Source organism: Hevea brasiliensis, chromosome 5 (assembly GCF_030052815.1).
Source record: "Hevea brasiliensis isolate MT/VB/25A 57/8 chromosome 5, ASM3005281v1, whole genome shotgun sequence".
Classification (NCBI taxonomy): Eukaryota; Viridiplantae; Streptophyta; class Magnoliopsida; order Malpighiales; family Euphorbiaceae; genus Hevea; species Hevea brasiliensis.
In genome coordinates this window covers 34,162,437-34,168,037 of record NC_079497.1, presented here as the reverse complement: position 1 = coordinate 34,168,037, position 5,601 = coordinate 34,162,437, and the positions used below count along the sequence as shown (strand labels likewise).

General features: G+C 34.9%; 1 non-coding gene across 1 annotated transcript; it reads right to left on the bottom strand.

The window, feature by feature from the left end:
* Positions 1–4,601: 4,601 nt before the first annotated feature.
* Positions 4,602–4,708, bottom strand: LOC131180421 (small nucleolar RNA R71). Its single transcript, XR_009149196.1, has one exon. It is a non-coding gene; the product is annotated as a small nucleolar RNA R71 (small nucleolar RNA).
* Between the last annotated feature and the right edge of the window lie 893 nt (positions 4,709–5,601).

Below are 5,601 nucleotides of genomic sequence, written 5' to 3'. Positions count from 1 at the left end.
CAGAAAGTGCAGAACTTCCCTATGTTAGGATGAAGTTGGTGAAAGAAAGATGATTGGGCCAGAAATTGTTCAGCAGACATAGGAAAAGATCAAATTGATCAGAGATAGACTCAAGGCTGCGTCAGACCGTCAGAAGTCTTATGTTGATCTGAAGAGAAGAGATATTAAATATGCAGTGGGTGATAAAGTATTCCTTAAAGTTTCTCCTTGGAAGAGGATTATGAGATTTGGCAGAAAGGGGAAACTGAGTCCTCGTTTCATCGGACCATATGAGGTTCTGGAAAGAGTGGGTCCTTTGGCATATCGGTTAGCATTACCTCCAGAGTTATCAAGGATACACAGTATCTTTTCATGTGTCCATGTTAAAGAGGTACAGATGAGACCCATCTCATATACTATCAGTTGAATAGATTGAGGTAAAATCCAGACCTCTCATATGAGGAAGAACCCATAGAAATTCTGGCTTATGAGGTGAAGCAGCTGAGGAATAAACAGATACACCTGGTTAAAGTGCTGTGAAACCATCGTTCAGGTCAAGAAGCTACTTGGGAACGTGAAGAGGATATGAGGAGACAGCACCCACAGCTGTTCAGAGAATAATGCCAGGCAAAATTTCGAGACGAAATTTATTTAGGGGCGGAGAATTGTAACACCCCTATGTTCGTTAGTGCGTTCTACTGTTCCAGTGACCAGTGTTGTCCGGACAGCTAGGATGCCTAAAACTACACTTCGATATGAGTGAGGAGACATAAAATAATGAAATACAAGAAAAGAAAATACAAGAAAAACAAAGGAAAAATAATAGCAAAGAAATGTAACCAAGTTAAGCGAGCCGAGAACCCTAGCGATGGGTGACCGCACTGGGAAGTCGCGGCGTAGACCGTTGACTAGCCTTGGACCGCGGGGAACCCTGAAAAATATTTTTAGGACTTAAATAGACCCCTATTCAAGTATAAATGCCATTAGAAACATCAAAGAAAAATTAATTAATTATTACAAAGAAAAGTGAGAAATCGAAAAACGGACAAAACCCGGTGTTACCGAAAAATCGGGAATGCAACCCGAACAGGGGCATTGTGGTCATTTGAAACCCCGAGTTGTCTTTTAACCTAAATGTCCATTAAAAAAAAAATAATATTACACTTGGAAAATATAATGAAAAATTAATTTAGTGGTACCTAATGTAAATAACAAAAATGGAATGTAAATGGAGTAATTATCAGTTAAAACTTATTAAATGATTATCCTAGCATGAGTGGAGCACTATGGGAATTAAAAATTCACTAAGTGGGCAGATTACTCCACTAATGTCTTCTTCTTCTTCCTCTCAAATTCAACTTTGCCGAATTCCATTCTCCTAAAAAATCTCCATTGTCGTCCCATGTGTGGAGCTCCATCCACTCAAGATCAAGCCATCCAATGATGAAGTTGCCTTCACTAAAGTTAGAGTAAACCTCTTGGGCAGCATATTGGGAGCAAAAAGGAGAGATTTGAAGGAGTTTTGGCAAGTCCCATTTGAGGTACATGTCCAATCTTCTTTCATTTCTTTGTTAAACTTTGTGTTAGAGTTGAGAGGAGTTGATTTATGGAAGAAAATGGAAGATTTGTTGAGTTAGTGAAGTGTTTAATTTTCGACAGCCCTCATGTCCATGGAGAATGAATTATTTCTTCATATATTTAGTGATTTGGGGTATTGATTTAGGTGCTTAAATGTATTGAAGTTGATTTCCATGTATAAAGTTAAATGGTAAGTTTGAAAAGTGAAAATGGAAGTTTGATGTGTGTGTATTACTTTTGGCAGCCATTGAGACACCTTGAAGACAGTTCATTGTTGCTTGTAAATGGTGGATTAAAGCATTGATTAAATGTTTATGTGTGTAGGAAATCATTTGGGTGATGTGTACTTAGTATATGTGAATGTGTATTGAAATTTGAATGCTTGGAAATTATGGGAATGTAATGCATGAAATGGCAGCCTGGTTTGGTGAACCATAAGGATGTTATTTCATGTTTGGATTATGGAATATTAATGTTGAATTGTGTTAGTTGTTATGGCAGTTTGGGTATGTGTGTGATGGTGTGAAGTTGGACTTATAAAAGTGTTATGGTTAGGTGATTGAATTGTTGTAAATGAGTTTGATAAATTCTGCACTTTATGGTGTATATTGAATGTAATTGTAAGCTGCCAAAATGACCTATAAAATGTTGTGAACTATATTTAGGTTATGGTACAAACCAGAATTGGCTTGAATATTGAGTTTGGTAAGTGTTAAAAGTGGTCTTTGATGTGTATGAAGGAAATGTGATGCATGCATTTTATATCATCATTTAGGAGTAATTTTTGCACATAATTTACCCTTATTCATAGCTATTATTTTAGATATTAGTATATATTTAGTCAATTTTACAATTTTCACATTTCTTAGTTTAATTTTTGGAATTTATTTGTTTTGTAGGTTAAATCTGGAGAAATTTGATGTATTTTGATCAGAGTAGCCATTTGGAGGAGATTAAAATCGAATTGCAAAAAAAAAAAATTTGAAGTTGAGAAAAAAAATGGCCGAGAGCGACACAACCCGCGACACAACTGACTCGGCTTATGTCGCTTTTTCGAAAATTTTTTGACGTGGCATTTCGTTACTCCAGCCTTTTACCTCACTTTTTCTAGATCCTTCCCTTTACCCATTCTAGAACAATCCCTTAGCCTATATAAAGACCCATTTTATCACTTTCTTGGGATATAGAGAGCATAGAGAGCAAGGGAGGCATTTTTAGAAAGATAGAAAGAGAGCAAGGGAGGCATTTTTAGAAAGATAGAAAGAGGGAAACGGAGGAGCATCTTCTCAGATCTTCTTCCAAAGAAGGATCAAGTTTCAGCACTTTTCTCAGAGATCCGCAAATTTGCTGGGTTTTTCTACCCCTTTAGCTTACATTTCCATTATTTCTTCATTTCTTCATTTGGGTTTGTCTTTAAACAATGATTTGTGAGTAGTTGATTGAGATTCTAGAGATGGGTTTGTAAATATTGATTTGTTTTGTGGTTTGGAACGATTTAGCCATTTAAATGAAGATTGTTATATTTTGATTTATTGCTTGTGTGCTTATTTCCTTGCTTGATGAATGGGCCCTCATTAAGTTAAGTTTTAATCCTTAATAGATGGACTGAAAAGTGAATATTGGGGATGGATAATCTTGCAATAAACTTTATTTTCTTGGTGTTATAAATAAGCTAAGAAGATTAAGGGAACTTTCCAAAATCAATTAGAGCATTAATTGGGTTTTTGTTAGATTTGAAATACCGTGAAAACAGGGTTTGATTTAATGAAAACCAATTTTGAGATGCTTGAAAAGGTTTCAAAATTTAAGAATTGATTTCCTCAAAATTGCAATTCTCATGTGTTTGGCTAAATTAGGAAAAACCACATGCAAACAATATTGAAAATCCAATCTCTAGAATCAATTTATTTTTCATTGAAATTAGATATAAATCCTCCAAACCTCATAAATAGCAATTTAAATTTAAATCCAATTTAAATCCAATTTCTATAATCACTTTATTTTTATTTTTATTGAATTTAGATTTATTTTCTCTCAATTTCATAAATAGATATTTCAAATTAATTTTTGGGTAATCTAGTTTAATTAATTTTAGTTAATTGATTGATCTAGTTTTAATTCCTCAAATACCAATTTTAATTCCAAATTTCATTTTACATCTTTAATTTTTGTCTTAATTTTAATTTTTAGATTTTATTTTTAATATCTTTTAATTTTTGTCATTCTAATTTGCTTATACTTTTATTTCCAATTTAAGCACAATTCCCTGTGGGATCGATATCAATTTTTAAAACTATACTATCGTGACCTGCACTTGCGACACCGTAACAAGTTTTTGGCGCTGTCGGGAATTGTTTGTTTTTAAGTTGGATTTTAATTGTTTTAAGCTAATTAGAATTTTTATTTTCTTTTATTTTCACTATTGTTCCTTGTGTTTTTCAGGTACTTTTCTTGTTTATGAGACGATCGAAAAGCACAAGTGATATCAATTGTTGTTCAACCTAAATTGAAAAATTCACGAGCCAACAAAAGGAGTACAAGAGAAGAAAAGAAGTAAAAAGAAGAACAACAAATATTTGAGCAAGAGGAGACAATAGAAAATATGGAGAATCAAAATAGAGCTATTGGTGGAAACAATGGAGCAAATGAGCAAAACGGCAAAATGTCGTGGTTAATCAAAATGATCCTCAAAGAAGATCCATGTTAGACTATGCTTTTCCTAGATGTTCGATGTGAGAGATAACAGACCTATTATTGGAGCTAATCAATTTGAATTAAAATCGGTCTTATTCAAATGGTTCAATTCACAATTTGGAGGTAGCCCACTTGAAAATCCTCATTCTCATTTGAAGAAATTTTTGATGATATGTGGTACACAAAGACAACCCGAGTTTCGATGAAGTTATTCTACCACATTATTTCCATTTTCTCTTCGGGATTAAGCATTGGAGTGGTATGACTCACTCCCACAAGCTATTATAGCTACTTGGGAGCAGCTATCTCAAGCTTTTCTATCTCAATTTTTCCCACCTGGGAAAGCTACTCATTTGAGGAATTTGATGGTAGCTTTTAAACCAAGAGATGATGAAACTTTATATGAATCTTGGAGGAGATTTAAGGAGCTTGAAAGGCAATGTCCTCTTCATGAAATACCCAAATGGATGATTGTTGAATTTCTACACGAGTTACTCCAGCCCTAAGAACCACAATTGATTCACAAGAAGGAGGAGATTTCATGAGAATGACACGTGTAGAATGCTATGATCTATTAGAGAAGATTGCTCATAATACCCATTTATGGGGAAATCCTAGAGCACTTGAGCCAAAGAAAGTCGATCTATGAACTTGACTCGCTTAACTACATGAATGCAAAATTTGATCATTGACTCAGCTTCTTAGTGATTTTTGCACAAAGGCAACAACCTCAACTCCTACAACTATGCAACAAGTTGCCTTCACAAATGGAACTCAAAGTTGTGGAGTTAATTATTCTTCTTATGGTGATGATTATTTGCAAGAGCAAGCTGCTTATGCAGGAGGTTATCAACAAAATCCTATGGGAAATTCTTATTCTAATATGAACAACTCAACATGGAGACCACAAGCAACTTTTGCTCAACAAGGCCAAAGCTCAAATTATGCTCATAACCAGCAGTTTATGCAGCAGAACAAGCCTCAATTTCAGCCTCAATTTCAGCCCACAAGGCAGCCACCACCTGGATATCAAGCAAGAGCACAACAATCCCTTCCATCCCATGAACCGAAGCCATCCTTGGAGAACATGATGGAGAAATTTTTTGCTGAACAAAGCAAGATGAATAGCAAATTGGAGGAAGAAATGCAACACATGAGACAAACCATGGATCAATTACAATTCAAAAAACGCATGTTGAGACTCAATTGGCGCAACAAGCAAGCTCATCAGGAAGCAATTCCTATGGGAAACTACCTAGCCAACCACAAAACCCTCATGAACAATGTAAGTTGGTGACCTTGAGAAGTGGTAAGAAAGTAGGTCAAGAGAGTGAAAACAAGAGAGAAGAA